The 26,491-nt window shown below is 40.6% G+C and overlaps 1 protein-coding gene and 1 long non-coding RNA gene across 5 annotated transcripts in view; one reads left to right on the top strand and one right to left on the bottom strand.

The window, feature by feature from the left end:
* Positions 1 to 1,318: 1,318 nt before the first annotated feature.
* Positions 1,319 to 17,359, bottom strand: LOC116488801. The gene is made up of 4 exons (XR_004253220.1): positions 17,176 to 17,359; positions 5,518 to 5,694; positions 4,320 to 4,409; positions 1,319 to 1,415 (listed from the first exon to the last, which is right to left on the bottom strand). It is a non-coding gene; the product is annotated as an uncharacterized LOC116488801 (long non-coding RNA).
* A 314-nt stretch (positions 17,360 to 17,673) lies between these two features.
* The window catches only part of NFKB1 (nuclear factor kappa B subunit 1), a 56,812-nt gene continuing 47,994 nt past the window's right edge, over positions 17,674 to 26,491 (top strand). For all 4 annotated transcript variants that reach the window (XM_032185968.1, XM_032185969.1, XM_032185971.1 and 1 more), the window contains exon 1: positions 17,674 to 17,899. The gene's annotated coding sequence lies outside the window, so the exon portion shown is untranslated. The remainder of the gene's footprint in view (positions 17,900 to 26,491) is intronic.

Genomic DNA, 26,491 nt, shown 5'->3' with positions numbered 1-26,491 from the left:
CCTAATAGTAATATGAAAACCCCAGAGTAGAACCCCATTAGACTAGAAGGTGGACAGAGCAAGGCCAGTCCCTACCCCAAAAATCACATTTGAATCATGGATAGTAGCTACACTTGCAGAATAAATACAGGATGAACACACAGAAGTCCCCAGATTTTTGCACACACCAGCCTAAGTCATCCTGTACTGAGCCTAGTTTCTCATAACACTTGGAAGGACCAGCAGCAGTCCTGAGGGGGTGCAGAGGGCTCTGACTGATATGAAGGCATGATGAGAAAAGCACAGCTGTACCCTACCCCAGGATTCTCTTGATCTTGCCCCCAAACAGCCTACAATGTAGAGAGCCAAGCTGCTCATAAAGCAGTGACCTGAACTACTGCAGTTTACAGACAGCCTGTGAAAATAAAACAGCACCAGTTTCACTTTTCTGCATTGTTTCAAACTCCAACTTCCATCAAGTCCTGCATCAACCTACGGCACCATAGGAACTCTTACAATTTGTCAGTTTTTGTACATCAGAGATATAATCCTAAGGAATAAGAGCACTTGCAGCCCTTTAGTTAGGTAATGCTCAGATTCTCTTTTTTTTTTTTTTTTTTTTAAATAACCCTCCCCAGCTTAGAAGACTCAGTTTCTCTACCAAGCGTTTTCTGAACATTCAAGAAAGTTTCTCACAAACAAAAACCTATGGGATAGCATGAGCCTCCTACACAAAAGGAAAGTCCCTTCTAGAAGATTCCTATATCCTTTAACATTCACTTTGATGTTTCTGGAGTTTCTATAACCCAAGTTAAAATACTTGCTTTCTGCCATTCATCCTGTCTGTTCACCTCCTAAAACTGATTGTGACAAAAATCCAAGAACCCCTCAATGTAAGCCTGCAGCCCAGCACTAGTTTGAGAATTGTAGCGATTTTTTACATGAACTGTTCATTGAGGAGCATACATTAGACCAATTGACAGCATCAAAACTGCCACAGAGACACAATTCTTGACCACTTTTCCAGTTGATCTCAATCTGTGTCTAATCATGGTGAAGCTATGATGATATACACGTATAACAGGAAGGAATTGAAGGAGTAAAACTGATGTAGCTCTGTAGAGGGGCTAATGTGTAGACTTCTGTTCTGTAAAAGGTTACTAGTCTGTAACCTATTATAATAGATTAGACAGAACGGAGTCTGAGCATGAAATGTTTGCTGTGTCAGTAACAGGGAACTGTAGCAGGCACAATTTCCAAGTGTTTTATAGTGCTACCTGAAACATGTATCCCTTCCTGCCTTCTTAAGGGGTTCAGAAGTGGAGCCACATACCATATTCCCAAGGAACAGCTACAGCAGGTCAGGTTCAGAACTCGGCTCAGCAAAGCTCCTCATGTACTGTCTCTCGTTCACAGGTTTGTAGCAAATCCAAGTTCTGAATTCGAACAAAAAGAAGCAGTTGATTTTCTTAGCTTGCTTTCAGTAGCCTTCAGAAAAAAAAACAGCTAAGATCAGAGATGCTAGTAAGAGGATTGATATGTACGAGGACACTAATTCCTCAAAACCATGTAATCTGTGTAGACCAGACAAACAGGAGAATGACTCAATGGTTTTTACTCAGTAGCTGTAGAGCTTGAAGGCTCTGTGCATGCCTTTTTCCTTATACATTTGAGGAAAAAATAAGCTCTATGAGCTGGTACAGCAGCCTGCTACTGTCTCACGCGTGCTAATTGGTGGTAATGGAATAAAGTTTCAATTTCCAGTTGAGTCTCTGAAGCCTTCATTTTTAAAATTAAAACATTACCTGGAGAGAAGTAAAGAATTCGTGAAGTTGCTACTGAGCTATGACATGAGAGGCCAGATGAAGATCTTTCTTACAGTATCTTATGGTAAATTTCCCCAATCAGAAGGAAAAAAATCATACTTAAAAATCAGTAATTTTAATATTGGTAAACCTGTAGCTTGCCTGCCTAATTACCAAAGCTAAATGTTGAAGAATGCTACAGTTGATGTAAGCAGTTTCACGTCAACTGCATGCATTTCCCTAAATCCTCATTACATAGTTACTGAAATATTTGAAGAGTTTCACCAAGTGGATACAAGTTAACTACTGCACTTTTCCTCATTCATTGCTTGGTTAAGTAGGTACAATATTCGAAAAATCTTCTCTTTTGGATGTTTTGTCTACCTTTGCTTTTTCCTTCCTGGACACTACATTTGAATACAGAGCTTTTTTTTTTTTCCCCCTGTAGCACATCTTTCTGATATCATAGAAGGGACAGAAAGAACATGCCTTAAATTCATAAATTATACTTAACTGAGATTTAAGCTTTCTGCAGGACCTATTCCCTCTAACTTTTTACTTTTTAATCAGGAAAAAAATAGAAGTTTTGAAATAAGGGTAAGACACCTGGCCATGATTATTATTATTTATTTTTTGCATAGAACTGATGCAGTAAAATTGTCATGACTTATTCACTGTATGAAACACTAAAATCCAAACTCCAAAATTATTTTCCTTTGAGTTTGAGTCACATGAATTTAAAAACATTCCCGGTGTGTTTCCCACAAATCATTTACCATTTGATAGACACAGTGACCTTAGACACTTAAGACTGCCATCAGAAGCAACAACAGGTTTGTAACGGGAGCCCTGTGTTTTCTGGGAAAGGCGTGTTAGTCTAGTTTCTCCTCCACTCCCTGTCAGTGAAATAAATACGTTTCAAGCATAGAAGAGAAAGCTCTTATCTTTACGCTCTTCTGTGGCTGGGGGGTGGTGATTATCACTACCCCTACAGATTATTGTGAATTATCTTACTGTCCATTTAGACTAGGATACTACTGGTCACTCCACGTATTGGTGAAAAACAGGCTTTAATGAAGAACTTAAAAAAATAAAAGGCTAAACTGCTAGCATGGGAGAGAAATATCACCCCTATTTCAGACAAAGTAAATGGACACAAACACATTAAAGGACAAATCTGCAATGAAATGCAGGTGTCTAGCATTCATTAAACTCCCATAGAAATTACCCATCTAAGCCCTTTTATCAGCCTTGGCCTGCATACTTTGCGTCACCCACAGTCACAGTTAGGAACTGTACCCCATGCTGTCCAAGTACTTCTGTAGCAGGAATCACCCTTGTGTTTGTACGTGTAACCTCAACAATTATTTCATCACCAAAAGAGGAGATAGGATGGGGGTTGAATATCCAGTCCTGAAGGACCCCAAATTCCCAACTAATACTACCTGCTCTGAGCATATAACTTATTATTAAAACCAGAGCCATAATAAGATGCTTCAGTGCAATGGATATCTCACCCATCAATGCCAGACTTCCTCACAGCTTGAATTTCCTCCACTTACAGTCAGTCACAAGCCTGCAGCATCTGTTCCTAGATGATGGCAATAGCAGCAGCCGCCAGGAGACCATATACATTGTCCTGTTGGCTTACCTTCAATTTCTAGTTTGTATGCTCTGATTATGTGAAAGGTCTTCATTTTGCAAAAACTATATATATATAATGGGCATGCAAGTGATCATTTTCCAAAGCCAGTGAAAAATTTAAGCCTCCTTGACCATTTAGGACCACCTGAGTCGAATTTGATTGAATACTTATAAATACCTGAAAAGGCGGCTACAGTCTGACAAGCTTTTAAAACAGCTAAATCAAGAGTTAATATAATTAACAGAATAAAACTGGCCCCATACTTTCTATATTTATATCGCCATCAAGTGGAGTTAAACATACTGTTACTGTAGTCTAAAGCTTAAAAAAAATAGGTTGTGAAAAAACATGTTAAATACATGTTTTATAAAGAGGCTTTGCTAAAAGCTAAGTGCCTGTGTTACTTTCAGGAAAGATATACAATACAAATACAGCCACTTGAACACATCGCCACCACATTGGCTGGTTAAAGAGGGGAGGAAGGAGGAAAATACATCCTGCAACTGATCTAAGTTGTTTTCAAAAAGTTTTCTTCTCCCTTAAGTTGGATGACAGTTTCCCAAAAGACATGATGTTTCCTGCCTTCTTAAGACTAAATCCTTCAAATATTGGCTGATGTCCACCAGAAAAAAAACACTGGCCAGAGGGAGAAGGAAAAAAACATTCTTTACTGGCAGCAATAAGGAACTTCCCAAGGAGTCCAGCTTTGAATTCTCACTCTATGTAGTTTTTATCTGCATGATCTATTGGGACTCCTCTTCTGGTTCACCTCTTGCTTCAACTGTTAGCTTCCTTAGTGTCAGTGAGAACAGAGAGCTACTGCAGAGTGAGTATGATCTCTCTGAAACCAAGTCTTTTGGAGCCCTCCCGCATCCCAAGGCATGCCTCACCTCAGCTTAGCTGGTGCAACAGCATTCTCCTCTGAGGTACCAGCAGTGACATCATTCATCCTTACATCTGGTGTCTCTAAAAATGGTTCACTGCATAATGTAGGGAAAAGAAAGTGAGGAAATCTTAGGGTGTGAATTGTTAGCATTTGCAAGAAAAATCAACTCTTGTAATGCAAGCTAGGCAAACAGGTGATGATTAAAGTATCCTTCAGAAAGGCACTTCAGGATCCTTATGTGAATCCTAACTGTACCTTAAATTATTTACATTATATTATATCATTCTGGGTGGGTGACTAACACCCTGTTATTACTACTACTTCTGTATTCTTCCCAAAGCTGACATTTTTACAGCCAGACTGTAGGTGGCAGCAGTTCTACAGTTATTTATTTTGCCTGTTTCGTGAAATTCGGTTGTGGGAGTAGAGTCAGAATGAAGAGAAAAAAGCAGCCTTCTCTCTCTGGTTGTCAGAATACTAAGATGTAAAATGTTCTTGTTTCCAAAGGGTTGGTGGTTTGTTTTTTTATACCGCCCTGGAATTTGATCATGCTCTGGGTCTAAGAGAGTAGAGTTGACTCTCTTTGGAGAGTGCTGAGTCATCTTTCTCAGGGAAGGGAGATGCACAGTATTTTTTTCAGAACAGAATTTATGGCCGCCTGAGTATATTTTGATATCTAGAAGCAATACCGTATTATTTCCTTCAGAAGTATATCATTCTTTTGTGTTTGATAAACACTGGGCAAGTGGCAAAAGCTGAAGTAGGCATTTAAAAAAAAAAAATCATTTAGAACCATAAGATTCAGTTTTATGGATTGTGATTCAATATTCAGTGTGAAAACTGAGAAATCCGGATTATTATTTAATCCAGGTAAAATCTGGATAGCATGTACAGGTGAGCAGTCTAGAAATAGAACTGATTGTCTGCTGAGTTAAACAAATTTGGCCTATCTGCCACAGGATTGGAGCTAGTAAGATCAAACTAAATTAAAATCCTTCCTAAGCTCCTTAATGAGCTTGATACAGTTAAGATGTAACCCAAACATCACAAGTTATATATTTTTGTGCATGCAGTTATACAAAGAATATTATGGCTGTGGTATCAGACTCAGCAACACTACACCAGTGTTCATGTAGGTAGTATATCTCTATGTACCAACACCCGTACCCTCCCCAAAATACACCATGACTATCTTTACTTACATGATATTATCTTTTATTCACCCCTCCAAGTCCCTGTTTGCCAGATGAGCAGTGGTATCTTGTCCTATTTTCCTTGCTGTACATGTATTCCTGTATCTTGTTCAGTGAAACTTGGTAACATTGAGGCTGGAGGCATGTTGTTGATGTGCCCATGGCTTTTTTTAATGTTTCTTATACCTACAATAAAAACAAACAAAATTAAGATTATAAATGCAGCTTCACAATCACCTTTTGAGTTGGTCCTTCCCTGCCAGAGAACACTGTCAAGGCACAACAAAATTGAAAGTTGCAGACTCTCAGCCACTTGTAGCCCTAATACTTCAGCAGCCAAGGCTTCCCTCCACCTACACACTAGAGTCCTGACTGACTGTTGTTGTTGGTCTTATGTTTGTTTGTTTTTCAAGTATCAGTTAGCCTTAGCATTGATGTCCTTTAAGGAGACATTAGATCCAGTCCTTAACAACAAAACTACCTTGAGAGCATGGCTTTAAGGAGATTACTGCTGTTAAAATGAATTTTGTATTAAGACAAAAGGAAAAAACAAAGCAAAGTTACCACAAAGAAAACAACAGTCAAGTCAGTAGTGCTGGACTTGATGACCTGTCTCTGTACTGCCAAAAGTGAAATGGTTTGCATCACACTGTAATGAACCCACTACAGCATTCAACACTGAAGCTAGCTCTGAGACCTGGAAATCAGGCCCAAGACTAGGCAGGCTTCAGTAAAGAAAAAAAATCTGACTCTTCACCCTCAGCACCAATTTTATCTAAATTAATTATTGCCTACTATTTGACTTATACAATTAAAGAGTGAATCCAATCATGGGATTGCAGATCTCAAAATAACCCACTACCTTTCAGGTTCTGTAAGTGGTAAAAACTGTTAGAATAATTTTAGGTCTCTTTACCAGTATTGTTTTAGTTTGATGATAAATATTCATTTCAGATCAATTGAAAGAGGTGAACTTCCTTGGAAGAGCTATAGAAAAACAACTCAGTGTCCTTCACCTTCTCAAAATTGGAGCTTAAGAGCGTCTCTATAAATTTATGAAGGAAATCCAGTGGTACACCTCTGGCTACAGCCCAATCTGTGCATGCTGGATCACACCCTAAGGCGTCCTGACCCCATAGCAAAGGAAAGATCAAAATCTTTCAGCCTCTGGCATATTGGTTTCTGTAGGCAGGTCTTCATTTGAAGTAACTGGAGGACCAAGATCCCTAGGCATGGCGTGCACGTTGCTATGGAACCTCTTACATTTTGTGTGCCCACTTCCCAGTGACTTTCAACTCTTCCTCCATACGTCATTTTCTCAGCTGAATTTTGAAGCTAACTCTCCAACTCTGGCGGATGCTTCATGTAACATAAAGCACATTTCGGAAAGTGATGTTTGGGGGTTCTGCTTTCTGGTTTTCTATGTCACAGCCTAAACTTGTCTGCAGAACCTCCCTGTGTCACTCTTACCCATTTCACCAAAGAGTCAGTTCCTCTCTAGCACTTCTCAAAAGCCCCTCCACACAGCTGGAAACAAGAGCCCCCGCCTTCACCCAGTTACCCATTTGCCTTGGCAAGCAGAGCATCTACAACATTCTGCAGCTCAACTCCTGCTAGTTCATTCCTTCTACTTGTTTTTCATGCTGGGGCTTTCCTTGATCACAAGCTTACAGTGCTCATCAACAGTGCCACAGCTCTGCCACTTCTGGTGAATCTTGTTAAGGCATAGCCTAAAAACACTCAGAGGGTACAGGCCGTCTCTTCCAGGAGACGGGCTCACGACTTAACATTTTCTCTGCAGAGCTAAACCCTAAATCCCTCAGGAAGCTGAACCAGATTCCTTGCCACAGGATCACAAAGTACATGAGTTCTTCAAAAATAGAAAGGTTTGCTGAAAGATTTCTCATCATTCCACACTTTTACTCTGTAGACCTCAGGAAAAGTGGGAAAAAAATGACATCTTAAAAGCACTTAAACTCACCCTTTTGGTAAGTATCTCAGAAATTCCATATGCAATAAACCATGCACTATGGCAGCTCTAGAGAAACTAAACTTTGAGCTCCTGGTGGGGCTCTTCAGGCTGTCATATGACATCTTAATTAGCCTCCTATCAGGTGATGGGATCTTCATCAGGTGACTGCAGTGCCAACGTGCTTTTACTGGTACCCTCAAACACACAGTTTCTTCTCTGTGGTAATCTATCGAATGTTTAGAAAGCTGTTATTTTAAGAGTCATTTCCTTAGCTCTGTGACCTTCTGGTGCACTACAATTCTTTGGCATCTGGTTTTGTTGTGGAAACCCTTCACACTGTGGCCAGCAGCACACCGTACCCAGTTGTTTGTGCGGGTTAGCATTTAATGGGATGGATTAGATGGAAATCCACTGGGGCTTTTTCTGTTTGTTCTCTATCAAGTTTGACTCTTCTCTTATGTGGCCAAGACAGACACTGAAATATTGACTCCATTTACTCAGAATTTCCTCTCTGGTCCTCATTAAACAAGTTTAGATTAATGAAGGAAGTCTTGACACACTGCCCTCTTTTTTAATTTTTTTTTTTTTTTAAAGATATATTTTAGCAAGTCTGGAGATTCCAGAGCTGCTGTTCATAGTTCAGGAGAAGTACTTGACTAACAGAAGTCTGACTTGTGAGCATTACCAAATCTGGAAATTTTGGAAACTGTTCAAGTTGTCACACGCCTTTTTAAGCTACATGTTAAAAACAATACAACTATTTTCTTTATGGATTTGAGGGCAGGATTAATTTTGGGGTGATTTCCTTTATTTAGATCAGAAATACACCGTCTAACATATTTTATATCCATTGTGTTTGTTCTGTAATGCCTCTTTCAAGCATTTCCACGCAAGCCAAAATGGAAAAGATTTAGCAATCAAAACCAGTGGGAGCTTCCCTTAATAGAAATGACCAGCAAGGATTTGGCAACGTATTGTGTTGATTGCACACATTCTAAACAGAGTCCATAGGAGGCCCTTACAGCAGTCTTGGCACTGAAGCACACACAGGAGTTAAAAGGAGGCAGATTGTGTTTTTTCCATGATATGGCTTTGATATATGCATGGAAAAAGGGCACTTTGCATAGCTATTAAGACAACTTAATAACAAACATAATAAATCTAAATAGCTGTTTTTCTGCTAAGGGGTAACGTGAAGGAAAAGAAAGACTCGTGGTTGGTTTTGGCCCCTGGGTAAAGAACTGTAACAGGTTTGGACATGCACTTCATGTGATCAGGCTTCTCCGCTGAAATCTCTGACCTGTTCTGGTACAAACATGAATCACAGTCTGAGTGAGAAACTCTGCTGCAGTCCTCAGAAAAATCACAAGGTTCCTGGTAGCTTGAGGTGATAACATCCTCATTTGTGGCACTACCTGAACATTTCATGACTTCATATTTACAGTATTTTATCACAAGTAAGGAGTTATATGTTTATGCGGGGGGGGATAAAGATCAATGACTTTCAAAGTATTCGAAGTATTTTTCCCTTAAAAAAAAGTTGAGTATAAGATTTCTTCACATAAAGAACTAATAAGCATCTGAGATGCTGCGGTGCCTGACAGTTTGAGGTCATATTGGATGAAAGTTAGAGGTGAATTTTTTTATTTTTTTTTTTTTAATATGTAGGTCACAGTGATAAAAGGCATCAGTTTTATAGTGCAGTAATCTACTTTGCAGGTTACCTTCCTGCTCAGCATTTCTGTTTCAGCTTGTGCAGCTCACAGCAGAGCATTTTCTAGAGAGGGAATCACTAGCTCTAGTTTTAGGGAGACAGCATTTTTCAGCTAACGATGCTACTTTGTCACATAAAACATTGAGAAGATGTAGAAGATGAGTTATATGTAATTTGATCAAATCTCACCTTTTCCAGTTTCAAGTTTATTCAATGCTCTTTCAAGGTTTTAAAGCCACAGCTTAATTAAACTATTGGTAGATCAGGAGACTGACCTGTGGCAGCTATTCAGTCTTCATCTTCATACAAGTTGCAGTAATTAATACAACCAGAAAAAAAGACATACTACTTACTGCATGTTATTGGAGGATCAAAATAAGATTAAGTGTTTTTGTGTCTATGTCAATCAAAACCACAGTTTGGAGACTTGTTTGCTTGACACATTGCTTGTTTGTTTGCAAAGTAGGAAAGAATAAAGGTTACACGTGCTACTAAACAGGAATTGGTCACCAGCTATTGCCTTTGTTTTAGCTTTTCTGACTCTTTCTCCAGTCTTTGGCTTCAAAGATCAAAGTTACACTGGAAATCTACATATAGAACCCAGATTCTGAGCCTTTTGCTCTAACAATAAGTTTGTTTTTATATTATGAAGGGGGCTGATTATATTGCTAGTATTAACAACCTATTGATGAGCACTTCTTATCAATAAGTGATTATTTTCAGCTCATAACTTCACCAGAATTCCTTTGTTTTGTATGGAAGTTGCCACTCTATGGCATCTGAATTGTTAGGACAGGGATGGTCTGGAGAAGAACTGCACGTTCAAGAGACTGCATTCCATAGGGCTCCCATGACTTTTCCAGTATTAGCTGGGAGGATTATAGCAAGCAAAGCAACTCTGGAAGAGAGAGGATCTTCTCCTTAATTCTGCCCAAATAAGCTGTTATGCCTCCTCTGCTGTGCCAGAGTTCTTCTGTGATTCTGGTCACATCACTTAAACCAAACTTTTCACAGGTAGTCTGTGTTCCTCATTTTCTAGTTGCTTTACTTGGACACTGAAGCCTGATTGCAGAAGTGCTGAAAGTACTCATATCTGCAACAGAAGTCAATGAGGGCAAATATCTGGGGGAAAAAAAAAAAAGTACTATACCAGTGTGTACCAACATTTCTAGTTGGGCAGGTCCTGGAGGACCTGCTGTGTCAAATAGCAAGTGAGTCTTCTAGTTGCACGACCCCCTCCTACAAGTAGTGTTATGGAATGGAACAAGACATAGGACGCAGGGCCATAGAAATTGTCCAAGTATTGGACAGATTGATCTTAAGTTATAGTGTGGGCATATTCATCTCTTGAGATAAAAACTGTGGGAAGAATTAGGAACAATCTGAGGCACAGAGAATCTAACATTCATATCTTTGATCAACATTTCTCCAGACTTCTGTTCTATATCCTTAGAATAAGAACAGCATCTTTGTCACAAGGAGAACATTTTTCTAACCTGGCTAGACCACAGTCAGATTGCAACAGGCTCAGCTGGACCTCCCCAGAAGCACTCATGAAATCATGACTCCCATTTTACCTTCTTGCAGACCTATATACAGCTCGCAAAGCTAAGCCTTGCTTCAAGAAATATTTGATCATTTTTTGCAAATGCTGTGCAGACTTACTATTTGCAGCCACATAGGCCCACTGCGAGGATGTTTTCCAAACCTGTAGGGAAAGCAGAGATCCTTCCTCAGCCGCCAGCCCTACACCCAGGTAGGTCAACAAGAGTTTGCCCTTGATGTGAATGCAAGCAGAACTAAGTTTTCACTATGCTATCTAAGGGAGTGTCTTTGGGTGCAGCCAATTGTTGGCAACACAGCACTAAAAGTTGGTAAGAGTTGCTGTAAATACACCCAAGGGCTTAAACAGTAGTCTCATATTCTTATTTGGACGTCTAGGTAAATAGATGCATTTGGAGACTTTGCAATTCTATTTCCCTACCCTCAGGTCAGAAAACTCACATGGAGACCTGATCTCTAAGTGCACAGTGCTGAGACCCTGAGCCTGTACAAGCATACACACCAGTGCCCTAGCACTGCACGGGGTTCCTTAGCCTTAAGAGCAGGGCAGGCTATGCAAGCACAACAGTGTCCAAGCCAACGTGCCTGGAAACAGCAACACGATTACATGGTCACATCACTTCTGGCTTTGTTTCTGGGATGTTTGTTTATAGCTTCGAGTCCTCTGCATCATGCTCTTAAAAAGCATAAGAGAAAAAGAAAGAATAAAAGACTCTGTCCCATCATCTCTCAGACCCCTTTGGTTTCAGCTTCCAATCAGGAAATCAAGAAAGGAACTAAGAAAGAAACTACAATATGGAGAACACTCTGCTTCCTCCACTACTACCACTCATTGCTTTTCTTGTGCAGAGTAGAAAACAGACTGAGGTTCCCCTCTTTTCCCCAAACCCTGCTCTATCACAGCACTCCTTTTCTTGTTACGACACATCCTCCTGCTTTTCATCAGCTTGTTGCATCTCATCACAAATGCAGATAGCACTGGTACTGTTTTGGATGTTGCTGTTTTACTTACAGGATACATTCTTAAAAAAAGCTTTCTAGCCCTCATGGCTCTGGAGCAAAGGCTGAGAAAAAGAGCTTTTATGGAACCAAATCCATGAGACAGCTTGCTTTTCCTACTACCCTCCAAATATTCTTTTATCATCTTGCATTTTTAAGATGCCTGATCCATTACACTAGTGACTTGCCTTGGCTCACCACTCACTGTTTTTAACCCCCTCAACATCACCAAATTGCAAGGTCTGCTAACACCACAGAATTTGCCTAAAGTAAATCACATGAATTTTAAAGAGACATCTTCTGAATACTGATATTAAAAAAAAAAAAAAAAACTTCAGTTTTCATCAAAAGTAGAGAGAAAGCTTTCCACATATCCAGAGACTCTAAGACTGGAATTTTACAAATATCACAAATTATGGTAGAGGCTTGAAGTCTGCAACCAAAACATTTCAGGAAATCAGGACCTACTTCTACCAAGAGGTGAGTGGAAGATTTGAGCAAATTGCTGCACAAGCTCAAATAGCACCAAAGGGGCCATTTTGTGCTTCCATAGTCTGTTTTCCATTATATATTTAGATGGAGAAAGCTCTGTGGCAGAGGAAATCTCTTCCCTATGTATTTGTATACACCTTAGCTGTCTGGAACTTCTTTCCTCTACTGGGGCCTTAAAGAACTACTACAGCATAGGATAGCAGTAATAAAAAGTCAAGTTAGCTAAATTCTCCTATCTCTACAGAGTTAAAAATCAGTCCTGTTCAGTACACCCAACCCAAAAAGACCTCATAAATCAAACTCAACATATATTTAATGAGAGTAACTAGTAACAAAAAGTGACAAAGGCAACAAGAACCAAATAGCTGTTCTCATTTGCATTAGCTAGTTGCATGAGACATGGCTGAGGTTCCAAAGCTGCAGTCACGTAACGGGAAGAACCTACACTTCTTGGAAAGACAGTAGGGCCCCTGAACAGTTTTCTGATAGGTATAATCACATAAAGGTTAGTAGTGTGTATCATTCAATACGCAAAAGACTATGAAGAGAAACCAGACCCACTCACGTAGGAAGTACCGAGCATAGAACAGTATTATTCATAACACGGGGAGGGTAGGTGGGAAGAGATGGGAGTGAGTTCACTGGACTGGTAAGAACGTGCTGTCACTGAAATTAAATGGCCAAAAAAAAAATTAAGTCTTTCTGCTTTCAGGGGCTGGCCAAGATAGCTAACTGATAAAAGAGCAGATTAACCACAATCTGTACTAGGTCTGGATTCTGAAGAACAGACTGGTAGATTATTAAATCCATTACCAGAAATCACAGCTCTTAACTATAACACTCCTTGCTGTAGGCTCTGATAACAAGTGTCCTTTACGTTATTACACCATGGCATAGCACTGTAAATAATTTCTATAAACAACCATTTATGTTCTGAGAATACATGTACATAAATACTGCTGTACACCACTCTTACGCAGCTCGGCCTCTGACCTGGACAAATAATTATCATCAGCCCAGGCAATGCTTTCAGAGCAGCCCGTACCTTTTGCAGGAAGCAGCTTCAGGGCCCAGGCAATCCAGCCCACCAGCAATTTTTCAGAGCTCTCTGTGTAGCTCCCCATTGAGAGCTTTTACCTTGCTGCAGAGTCCACACAGAACGTACAAGCCACCATTTTCAGCGTAACTGAGAGGTTTGCTGTGAAATGCTCCTTGCAATTAGGCTGCATAGGAGAGAAGGAAGGAAGGAGGCCCGGCGTTACTTAGCCATACCAACAAGCAGCTAGGCCAACCATTCTAGAAATGATGTAGGTAAAAATCACAGAAAGACACAGAAAGAACCGAGCAGAGGAGGTAAGTGATGATAAGCGATCTAGCCGTATAACAGCAGTAGATGAAGTACTAAACAGATGTACATTAAAACAAAGCAGAAGATGTCAGAACTAAGATTGTAACCATAACTCCTAATGTGTTTATAACTAAATTAATTTGCTAAGCAAATTAGCAGGCTTACTACATGGAAGATGAAAAAATAGCTGCATCTATCAGCTACTAATGCAAGAAAACTACTAATCCTGGAAGAGAAAATATAGAAGATGAAAACTGTCATCCTTAGTGTCTGGGAGTTTAACAATCTTCTTCTCATTACTGAGTGTAAGACCAAGCTAACCTGTGAAGTTATTTACCTCTATCTGTATCTCATGCACAAAAGTTAGCTTTCAAGTAGGAATACAGGTTCATTCTCACTTCTATTCAGATTAGTGCTTATAAGTAAATGCTTAGTAATACACTATTCAAGGTTTCGTACTTTTTAAATCTTCCTTTTTTTTTTTTTTTTTTTTTTTTTTTAAAACCTGTAGCTCTCTCCTGAAGTCCCCCTTTCTCTATTAATTATGTTCCTCATTAGCCATGTCTACAGCCTCATGGTTCTCATAGTCAGATCTGCTAAATTGTAGGTTGGGCTAGGCGATCTTGGAGGTCTCTTCCAACCTAAATGATTCTGTGATTCTGTAAATCCTCCATCCTGCTTTTCACTACTGAAATTTTCTCCTCCTACAGTTCTAACGCTTTTAAGCCAAACCACACTGGAACATCAGTCTTAGCACAGCTACAGATCTTAAGCACTTAGGAGGCGATATGAGACCCCAAATCTGAGTCACAGCTGTGCAAGAATAAAGCAAAAAGTATATTTGGGACACGGCTTGTGTAACTGCAGGACACACCATGCTGTTTTGAATTTTGCAGGGTATTGCTCGTGCCTATCTAAGCACTGATGAAATACATGATGAATTGAGGCCAGATCGTCATCCACCAGAACAAAGTAGCACAGATGACATTAAGTATTTCTGTGGATGCTGCCATGTACAGGTTTAGCAACATCACTTAACTCCACACACTGCTCTTGCCGCACTTCAAATTGGTTGGCTTTGCATATGCACCTTGGCTATTTAGATATTTTTATACTATTTCTATTGCCTACTTGTTTAGATCTCGGCATATATTTTGTCTTAGAATGATAGCACCATTTTAAAAATGCAAATATATATATATATACACACATCCACAATTATTAAATGTATTATCCTTTTATGTTCCTCATGGATTCAAATTACAGGAGATAACGGCGCAGCTCACAGCAAACATTAACTAAATCCTGATAACTTTCTCTGAGGACAGGAGCATGTGCTGGACAATCACTGGCTACTATCCAAGGCAAATGAGCTTTAAAGTTAGAACTTCTCGATCAAAAATAAAAAGCAGATTAACCAGGAAAGAATTTGGATATCATGGCCTAACAGGCCAATAAAGACAGATGGCTAAATATTTTAAAAGGAAGCATCTCTCAACAGCTATTTTAGATTTTCCCTCATCTCTTCCTGTTTCAGGACCGCAAATATAAGGTCAAAAAGAACAAAAAAATCCTGCCTCATTTCCAATAAGTACCTCAGAAACAGAGCAAATACAGCAGGAAACTTTGACTTCTTTTTCTATTTCGGGCATACCAATTAAAATGAAGAACAATTACTTTAAAGCCTCTGCTACTATTGGGTGCGTATCTGTTTTCAGATATCCCTAGAGGAAGAAAAATAAAAAGCCTCCTTTTCAGAGATAATGCTTTGTTCCTGAGAAGAAACAGTATTAATTAGAGGATTAAAAAAAATCCAAGGCCAAAGACACCTGACCTTGTAAAAGAATACATACTCACAGATGAAGCATAGTAACATAAGACCTGACACAACTCCAAGATGTTCCTTTTTTTTTTTTTTTTCTTAACCATATCAATAAACTTAAATACATACTATCTCATTAAGTGAGATACCCTAGGTGACTATATAATTAGGAAGCCTTACCTCTGATTCGCTTCCCCACTTACCAGAGATTGTACCTACTGTAGCTAGCAATGGTTTATAACATTTCCCTCAGCTCAGGAACAGAAGAGTTACCTCCTTTAGGTTAAGCTTTAACCACCTGCTCTTCATCTGTGAGCTGATCTTGTCCAGGTGCAACCCTGTGTTCTCCAGGAAAGTGGTCACATTGTCTACCATTGCAAACTGCTGACACCTGAGTCCGTATTTTCTCTCTAGTTCCCCTAGTGGAACCAGGATTAGAAAGCTAATTGCTTACTTAGCTTTTCAGGTGAGAATCATGTGCTTTAAAACAACTTATATATCTAGTGTTCTGGAGACTTACAGTCCTGACCCTATTGTGAGTTTCAATAGCAGTAATATTTCTCTTATGACATTGAGTTATAAGAAAGACAAAGTTATTCTTTAAATATAGTTTTAAAAGGGCTTTTCTTTAAGAACCTAGATGTTTGGGGAAGTTGATTCAGATCTCACAGAGAAACCTGAGCCTGTGTACTTGATAATGTGACCTTTTAAAATTAATCTACCAAGTAAGTCTGTTTAAGTTTTGGAGCTTTTCCACCTTGTCTGACTTCCTGGTACTTGTTCATACAGGTCTTGCTCTGTGAGCATGCCTGTGACTAGCTGTGACATGGCATCTTTTCTTTTAAACTAACCTTATTTTGAAATGCTTCTCATGTTTTATATCCATCTAGACTTCCTTCTCATAAAGCTTTGGTGCCCAGTTCTCTTCTCGCTTGCTTTGCTTACTTCAGTGTACTTGTTTCCACAGAACTGATTAATATTAGGTCTTGAGAGTACAGGAAGTACTGTATTTAAAAAGGCAAAACACTTCATTCAGAAGTGCTAAGTCATGAAAACCTGGACTTAGAGGGGAATGGACAAATGCATCTTTAGACCTACATCACAGTGACAAATACAGGAAATGGGTCTCTGCATATGTATGTGTGTATAACCTGTATGAGATTTCAGTTCTCTTATTCAGAGGCAGAGAAAATCCTGTGTATTTCTAAGCTTCTTTCTGTAGCCTCAGTACCAATTTCAAACAAGCACATCTCCGTTCCTACCCAGAGGTATAGTGCACACCATTGACATCTTAATTTACTCCTTTGCCACGGGTGAAATCAGCTAACATGTGGACAGACAGGAGGTGTTCAACAGCATGGTCTCCGTTTGTGACGTGATTAAATTATATGGCGTTAAAGATAAGCATGTAATAACTCTCTGGTTTTAATAATAATAATAAAATGTTTTTTCTTTGCAACTCAGTCAACAGGTTTCTTGCGATTTCACTTTTTTTCTTTTGACTCCATTTTTGTTCTGGATGGAAGTCCCTTGTTTCAATACAAGAAATAGCTGCATCTTCTTATTTATAGTGTTGCTTTTCTTGTATGTATGTAGCTTTTTTGGTTTTGTTTGTTAACTTTTCTCATCACTTGTGATTTTTTTTGTTAGTCGCATTGAATTCTGAGGTAAATAACTAGTGAGGTCTTAATCTTATGTGGTCCTGCCATAACAGGAGCCCCCCACTGGTGTGCTGACGGATTTTGGCACTAACTTACCTCAGGTGAGCCACGCTGGCTTGGCTGTTGATCTGAGGTGCTCTTCACCTTTAGCAAAGGGGAGGCTTAAGACTCGGTGAAAGGGCGTTTCGGATTATTTCGCGTAACATCTGTGAGGAGCTAAACGCGGTGCTGGCCGCGAGATGCGTCTGCGGCTGCTATTTCACGGACTTTATCCGACGAGGACGCCTCCTCCGCCAGAAAACTACAGGAATCCCTACAAATAAAAAAATAAATAAATAAATAAATAATAAATAAATAAGTAAAGATAAACCGCAGGCTACGCTCGCCGCTCCCTCCTGCGGGCAGGTGGCGGGCGTGCAGCACCCCCAACGGCCGCCCCTCAGCCGCCTCAGCCTCAGCAACGGCCGCTCCCGCCCAACGGCCGCCCCGCTCCTCCCTCCCCGTGAGCGTCAGCGGGAATTTCCAGCCAGGAAGCCTGGCGGGCAGGGGCGGGGAGGCTGCGGCCGCTCGGGCCGGTGCCGCTCGGCTGCCCTCGCCGCTGGGGCGAGGGGAAAGTCCGGGGAAGCAGCGGCGAAGGAAAAGCGGGAGGGGGGGGGAGGCTCCATGGCGAGGCGCTGAGGGACCCTTTTCCCTTCGCCGCCGCCCCGGGGCGAAAGGGGAAGGCGGGGGCCGGAGGCACCTCCCGCTTCCTGCGGCGGAGTTCCTGCCCTGGGCGCCGGCCCTCGCCGTGCCTGAGCCGGATCGGGGAGGCGGCAGCCCGGTAAGCGGTTGGTGTGAGGTGTGGGGGGGGCTCCGAGGAGCTTTGGTCGCCTCAGGAGGGTCTGGGGGGAGGGTGGTGCCGAGCCCCAAGCCCGCTCGGAGGAGCGGCCGGTGCTGGGTGCTGGCTGCGAAGCGCTCTCGGCTGGCTTGGCTTCACCTGAAGTGGAGTTTTATACCCCGGGAGATGGGCTGTTTGCTGCTTGGCCATTATCTGAGGCGCTGCCGGGGAGTTACACGCGAATAAAGCAGGAGTTGCCCCTGAGCCTGCGCTGGGGAAGGCTTCAGAGGCTGGAGAGCCTCATAACTTGGCGCTGCGCTTTGCCTTCCTGCCTCAAAATGCGCCAAGTCTCCGCTAAAGGACAACATTTTGAAAGAAATACCGATTTTAAGACTTTAAGGAGCCTGTCGTCTTTGGCGTGTTTAGTTTCGTGCTTCAGAAGCCCTCTTTTCAGAGAGAAACTGAGTATTTAGAGGGTTAACTCTCCCTCACCGCCCCATGCTGTGCGGCATTTAAGGTGCTACGCCACCGCTGTCAAGCTCAAAGAGCTTGAAAATACGAGGTTGAAAATATGAGGTCTTAACAGCATCTTCATTTTTATCCACGTTGAGTCCACGGGCCGCGTACTGGGAAGCTTCTGCAATAATATTGTAGTCAAAGTATCCCATTATTTCAAAAGAGAGCCTAGCTGCCCATTCGAGGAAAGCATTAGCCCAGACGTCATTCAGAGACGTCATCCTGTCTGCAGTGTTTTGTAATCTACAGAAATGACTACAGCGTTAATTGAGAAAATGAAAGAGGAAAAAGAAGCCTGTAGCGATCCAGAGGCAGGCCCTCTGTTCTGTAAACTTTTGTGGCTGGCTAATTGGACCGACACACCTGCTGAAGTGCTGCTGTCAGGAGCTGCCACGGAGCGTTTTCAAGAGGTTGCTGTAGAGGTTTCAAGGAATCTCAGTGCTGAGATACGTGCCAGACCTGCTAGCATTTCAGGTTAAATTATTTGAAGCAGAAAGGGGAAAATCCTTTTTCTTTCTTCCACCCTCTGTCCCTTTTTTTTTTTTTTCCAAGAAAGATATGTCAATCAACAGTGCAGTCATTAAAATGAAATTGTTTCCTCTTGTGAGTAATGAGAGCGCTTTGAATAGAGTTAAGGTTGTAAAACTGAATGGCTTTGTTTCATTTCATGTCACGGTGGGTGTCTTTAAAAAAAAAAAAGATGTTGTAGCAGATAAACTTCGTAACTGCAGACGCTTAGTTCAGTCAGTGCCTCCGTGATGTTTTTGCAGTTTGTATTCTGGAATCAGAAAGTTTGCTGAAAAAGTGCTGGGAGAGGAAAAAAGGTAATCTTGGGAGAGGGTGAGACGGAGGGAAAGCAGAGAGCAGTACTTCATTTTTATGCATGTTCTAAAATTTTCTGCCTCGCTTATTGACAAATAGCAGTTGTTCCCAATGTTGCTATGTATTTCACTTTTAAAGTACATTTTTAATGATAATTGTAAATGTACTTCCTTGTTGGGGTGGCATTAGTTGATTTGAGTAGTGGGCACCTACAAATAAATGTCACTGATTTAACTTGGCTAACTAATAGATGTTTGGGGGGATTTTCATGAAAAAATAAAGTTCCTCTTCTTCATCACTGCCTTTTCCCAAGAGCTTCCCATGCCGCTGTCTCAGGAATACATGCAGGGTCCAAAAATAAGTGCAGCTAGGGGTTCCTGGTACCTTCTTGTCATCACTGTTGACACTGGAAGGAGAGGAATCAAGCCTGCAGGCTCATGAGTCTTAACTGTCAGGGATTCTCTCTGCTGACTAGAAAGCTAAAGGCCCCCTTACTAGTTGCATGCGTGGTAAATGTTGCATTGAAACTGTGAAGATAGAGTGGGAAAACAATAGATGTATATATTTATGAACTTACAGTAGGCTTTCTGGTGCAGCTGTTGTTCAGAACTTTCTGCAGTTTTCAGAGGTTCTGGTTAATTGTTTTGTGTTTTCATGGATCTCTTCAAAACCCCCTAAAACCTTCCTACCTTTTGGTGCTGTAAATGTTTGCCAACTCTTTTGTCAGACAAATACGTCTCAATTAGGAACTTCATTTACTTAAGCAACTAAAGGAAAGCCTAAAGCTGGTTTAAGTTTTTTTTTGTGTTTTTTTTTTTCAACGTATTGGTAGATTTTTGTTGGCTCTCAGACACAAAATAATACAGCTATTATAAAGCAAAGAGGAGAGAAAATTTCAGGTTAAATGGTGAAAAAGAAATTCAGGTCTTGGTCACTTCTGGCTGGCACAGGATTTTTACAAGTGGAAGTTGTGATTTGATGTCCAGCAAACAAAATGTGAATCTTTTATAAAGTTCTGCATTGATAACATCATCATTACAGCTGTCATTAATTGTGCCCTTAGGTCAGCCAGGCACTAAGTTTGCATCGAATTTTGAGTGTAGAAATAGTCCAGTGGATCGTCGGCAGTGAATTCATCTAAGCAGATACTCTGCCGGAGCACTGTCGACAATTTTAGAAGTAAGGCCTTGAAAGATGTTTCAAATGATTCTGGTCTCAAGGTAAAATCCTTTGTGTAGGATTTAGGTGGAGCTGACAGACCATGTGTGGGGAGGAAGTTACTGTTGCTACTACTAGCGTTTTTTCCCCTTTCAACTTTCATGTTCTTTTGAAAAGCAGTGCCAGACTTTTTTTTTTTTTAACTTTTTTTTTTTTCCTTCATTTAAAACACAGAACTAGCTAAGCTGAAATACTTGTGCGTTTTCGTTCAGTCCTTAAAGCAATCTGTACTGGTATTGCAGATGAAGGAGGTCTGGGGTGTGTGTGTTCGTGTTTTTGGGTTTTCTTTGCTTTTAAGATTGTATTTATCTGTGCTTGCACATTTATGGACAAATTTTAGCACAAATAACAAAGTGAGCAGGCTTCTTCAAGTATCGTTAGTTTAGTCGTTTGGTTTTTGTTGTTGTTGTTGTTGTTACATTATAGCCTACTGTAGAAAATGAGGGCTGGAGGAGTTCTATTTCGTTGTAAAACACAAACCTGATAAGCCTCAGTGACCACTTTGCAGCTGGAGATTCGAGCCAAAAGGAAAGCAGAATTGGGACCTTTCCAAGGCAGGGCTCTCAGGCATAACTGCAGTGGTGCTGCCCTCGGTTTTACCTCAGTGGTTCTGCCTGCTGTGTTACTTAGTTCATGGACCATTTCTGCCATGGTGTGTTTTCAGGGGCTGTTTGTAACCAAAGGGATGCTGAGAATCCCTTAACTTGCTTTGGTAATTGCAGCGGTAACAGCCCGTGCTATTTTCTGAGCCCTCTTTTGCAGCTGTTGGTCTTTAAATGTGGGACTGTGTCTTCAGAAAGACGCCAGAACCCATATGAAAATATCTGGTGATGCTGCAAACCTTCTGTGAACCAGACCTCTGAGATCCTGGCTGTACTGGTTACCTAGCTTCTGAGAAACACTGCTCTGCTCTCCCCAGAAAGGAAAAGGTTTGCCCTTCAATACTGATGATTCATTGCACTTCAGGCTTATGAAGTGGGTGCGTATGTGCTCTTGAAGCTAGAACTCGACTTAGGTGAACACTTTTGTATGCACTAGAGCTATTTCTAAAGAACATTCAGTGGTTCTTTTTAATCTGTAGCAAACAGTAACAGCATTTTAACATGATTTTTAGGTTAGTTCAAGTAACTTTACCACCCTGTGTGGCTGAACCCGGTGTAGGTAGAGTTGTTTTGTGTCGAACCTCACTGGTTTTACATATGCTTAGCATTATACATATGTGACAAACAAACTCTGCTGTATTTGAATACTGTTTATTCCTTTGGTTTAAATTGCTTTGAATATGTTTTAATAAAAAACATCTTAATGTTATTCTAACACTGTCCTAAAAAAACAGTTTGTGTTTAGGGTATCATCGTTTCCTCTTGTCATGTTAGTTTGCTACTAAACTAAATGATTAAAATACTTCTGGAAAAAAAAAAAAAAAAAAAAAAAAATTCGTAAAGATACTTAATAAAAGAGCCATTCACATAGACCAGTTAGTATTTGCCAAATACAGTTCCTCACACTATCCTTTTTTCTTTAAATATAGCGATCATCTGGGTCAATAATTCTCACTCTGGATTTCCTACAGTAATTCTGCACCAAAATTTTCTGATTCAAAGCATCACACTCATTTGAAATCTTAATTCCTGTGCTCATTTTCCTGTCCTAAGCATTTGGCAGTTTTTATCCTGTTGCCCAATAATACATCTTTGAAAATATTTTTAAAAATGAAGTTTTTAATTGAGAAAATGCACGCAACTCCCAGGACCCACCCAGGAAATAATAAGGAACAGGAAATAATAAGCAGACCTAATTAATAACAAGAGGAGGCAATGTGGGCTAGAGGAAAAAAACCACAGGTCCTGTAGTGTCCTTTTGTGTTAGGTAGTGTTGCTGCAACAGTCTACAGATAAATCCGCAGAGGAAAGCAGTGTCTGTGATTAACAACAAAGCAAAAAGCCTCTGCGCAAACCTTTTCTCACTACTGACAGCTTATACTGAAATCTGTATTCCTGGCTTATACCTCTGTGTATTAGCTGAAGGGAAATAAGCAATACAGCTTACACGTGCTGCTTTGGCAGAAATTGATGAACATTGATGATTTTTACACTGAGAACAGTTCCCTCAGAACAGCCTGCCCACCCCCAGTGTTGAAGCCATAGGTGGGAGAAGAAATAACAAAATATTAGTAATTTTGTAACGTTAAAAGCAAACTTCAAATTTAAGTACATTTTGTTGACTTAAAATCCATTTAAAAAAAAATAAAACTAATTGTTTGGGTTTCTTGTCAACTCATGCAAGCCAGCAATTACTTTCACAGGTTTTAAAATGCTTTTTCTTTCCTGTCTGTTTGACATCTGTACCAATAATGTGAGTGAAAGCATGCCTGATGTTCCCATAGTATTTTGGTTCTGTTTCCTTGGCATGTTGCAGAACCCTGTAGCTGTTAATCACCCCTGGTTTTGAATAATCCAGGGGATTGCTTTTCTGTAGCACACTTTTTTTTTTTTTTTTTTTTTCCTCTTCAGGAAAAATGTGTAGATGTCTACAGCTTGCATTTTCCCTATTTTTCATGCATGTGCCTCAAGACATGATTCATCTACATGACAAATATTTGGTCCAGTCTTAGCCTTCGCCCAGGGACTTCAGGAACAGCATAATTTATTCTCATGGAGGCCAACAAAACGAGTAGTTGAGACTGTAAATAAAATAACCATTGATAAAACCTTTTTTGTACGAAGATTTTGCTTTATTGGGAGGGGCTCTTCCCCCTTCTTTTTTTCTCTCCCTCCCCATGCTCACCCCTTGGAAACTCTTTTTCTGCAGCAGTGCTGAAGAGCAAGGCGCTGGTAGCTAACAGCTGTCGGAGCCTAGCTGTGTAGACCTGCTTTAAGCAGGTTTGGACAATACGCGCTCAGAACGCCAGCAACTGCTTGGAATCCCGCCTGTACAATATTCCTGCTGTTGTTACATTGCTTTTAGCTGAAATAAATCCCATTTTTGTTAAGAGAAGCGTATTTATTCAGCCTTAAAGGTTTAAAGTGATTAGAAGAACATACGTGGCTTAAGCTATGAAAAATAAAGCTCGTTCACATAACTGTTGCAGGTTCATGGCCCCACTCTCAGAAGTGTTAGAAGACCTGTGTGTATGTACAGGCCACAAGTCTGTGCAGAGGCAGAAGACAGCAGGTCTCAAACTTCCTTTCCCCCTCCCCACCCCGTGCTTCTCTAAGGCTATGTTCTACCCCAAAGGCTTTTGCCCTTGAGCTGTGCCCCTGGGGGTTGTATTTTTGGGGAAAATGCTGGGTTACGAGGGAAATAAGCTAGGAGGAGTGTCTGGGAGCTTGGAGGAGGCAGCACCCCTGCTCTAAGGCAGTGCAGCGATGAAGGCTTGAGATCGGTATCTCTAGTCTGTCCGAGCGGCCTGCTCTTGCTCTAGCCAAAATCATCTCACTGCAGCTCTTGTCCTGGTTCCAGCCCTCACCCAGCAGCTTGCAGTGTCAGTATTGTGCAATACATTCCCTACGTCTCCATCTGGGAAGCACAGGGCTGAATGCAGATGGGTTTGCAGCTGATAGAAAAGTGAGGCTCAAGGATCCATTTAGTTACTACTAAAAGAAAGGAATAGAGAGGTGAACAATACCAGGTGAATAGAGAATGTGTAGTGTGGTGGTTAGTGTTTCTACCTCAGTATTTCAGAGCTGCTTCGAGATTTCAGAAAACTTGATGCCTCATAAAAACACAGTTCTCTGCCATCATTGTCTGCTGTGTTTCATCGCCCTGATGTAGCACAAATATACTCATGACATAACACGCATCAAACACAAAGGTCTATGCCTCTCCTTCATCCTTATTTTTCTCTATTTTGCATAAACAAAACAAACAGGCTAAGAGCACAACCACAGTGAATTTTCACTGTGTCCAGCTGAAGTTTATTTTTAACAGGTATGTGACAATAAAAGCCAAATTAAAGAGAAAAAACACGCTGCTAGAAAATGTGCAGAAGGAACTGTGCTTTCAATGTATCACATCAGTTAAGTGTAATAGTTGAGTTTCTCTTGTTTTGAGGCTGCTTTTGCCTTCTGAACCACACCTTTAAAAGGTGAGAAGAGGTAGATCTTGTATGTAAAAATATCTCCTAGGAGATAGGTGTTCTTCAACATAGAAGTTTCTTTACACTGTCAGGCTAATTCCAGCTCAGGACTGTAACAATCTCTGAGTGTTAAAGATCATGGTCCGCTAACACACGCACCCTCAGTCTGCCTTTTACAGGCTATTTTATTAACTCCTGCCCTGTTAATCTGATCAGTGCTATAACCAAACCCTCTTCCATAAAATATTAATCTGTCCTGAACTCAATCTTTATGATGAACTAATTAAAAAAATAAAGGGCAAGTTTTAGAAAGAATGAGTTGATGCTTTATATTTTAAAACACGTCAGGCAAATACGTTAATGCCAGTCTTTTGCGTTCATTTTCTGAGGTTATAATAGGTATTACATCACATCAGTTTTTATACTTTTATTTGGGTTGGTTGGCTCTAAGTACAGAGAATTTGAGAGCTGAGTGGTTGTTAAAAGAGTTTTCACCAGGCATCACCCTCTTACGATGAGGCAAGTCTTTGTGGGGTAGAGATATTGGTGAACCTTCATCCTTTGTTTCTGCAAACTGATTAAAGAAAAAATAAATTCAGACTCGAAGAACATAGGTGAAAAGTAGAGACCTGCTTACCATGTCTCTTTGAAGGTCTGGGAAAGGAAGCATATATCTTTTTTTTTTTTTTTCTGGTCCCATATGAAGTGTTAGCTTCAAGTGTAAGTTCACGAGTGCACTTCAAAATACAACTGTTCAGATTTGGGAGACTAAACCTCAAGTTTCCTTTGGGGCTGGGAGCCGGGGGGTGTTGCAGGTATTTAGGGTAATATTCAAATGATTTTATTTCCTGTTGGGAGGACTAAGAAGTCGTCCCAAACTGTTAGTGTATAGACTGTTCAAGTTCTATCCCAGCTAGTGTTAGGAGGACAAAGACAGAAAGAAAAAAGAATGAGATCTGAAGTTAGTTTTTTAACAGGCGTGCAGCTGCTGGGCGAGATGAGTGGAAATGTTTTCTGAAATAACTGGACTGTTTGTATCTGGATCAGACATTGGAGTTTTATTCCTCGTTGACAAAGAACTTGTCTGTGCAAAGGTAGTAGGGGAAGTGTCCCGTTCTGTGTTTGTAGGTTGAATATTGGCATCAAAGAGGAAAATGGTTTACCTTATTGGAAAATTCAGGCTGGAAAGTTGAAGAGAAACAATAGAGGGAAAGACCTGGCCTCCAATTAATCAGGGTGCTAACAAAAGTAGGATGAGAAACCTATCTTACTTTATTTATTTGGGGGAAAAAGGTAGTTAAACACGGTGGATGTTGGAGAATAGCAGAGAAGGGCCCTGAAGTGAAATGATGGCGATAAATAGAAATGAGGAATCACATTCCTGGATGAGAGCATTCCCACATGAATTATGGTATTTCCAATGTAAATGCCTGATCCGTATGAGGCTTTAAAACAAATATTCAGAAAACAGTAAATGTTCTCCCAGCTGTGGCTACTTGTGCCTGGTGCTATGCAGTTATTAACGAGGAGCAGTGAGGCCAAGGAGCTGCCGTTATGTTCTCCTTGTCAGCTGGTTATATTGCTGCAATCTCATCAGCTTCCATATGTGTGTATGTACATGCATCTTCCTGGTTTTATTTTTTATTATTATTATTTGTTTTCTCTTTTTCTAACCTTTTTCAGAAGAAAAAGAGCCACTGTGGGGACAAAGGAAAAGTGCACACAAATGCCTACGCATAATTTAAATTCCCTCTGCAAGCCCAGCTGTGTGGTTTTGAACAAATTTAGCTGGATATTAGGGTTTCCCATCGTGCTAGGGGCTACCTGAGGTTCCTTTACCCATCGTTGAATAGTCACACTAAAAATACAGCGAGTCGAAACATTGAGTTTCCTGGGCCCCATTATCTGAAAGACTTCAGAGGATCTCCAGGGTGGAGAATGTTGTGGTTGGTTGTGGTCTG

This window comes from Aythya fuligula, chromosome 4 (genome assembly GCF_009819795.1).
Source record: "Aythya fuligula isolate bAytFul2 chromosome 4, bAytFul2.pri, whole genome shotgun sequence".
In the NCBI taxonomy this organism is placed as follows: Eukaryota; Metazoa; Chordata; class Aves; order Anseriformes; family Anatidae; genus Aythya; species Aythya fuligula.
This window is presented reverse-complemented; position numbering and strand designations above follow the sequence as displayed.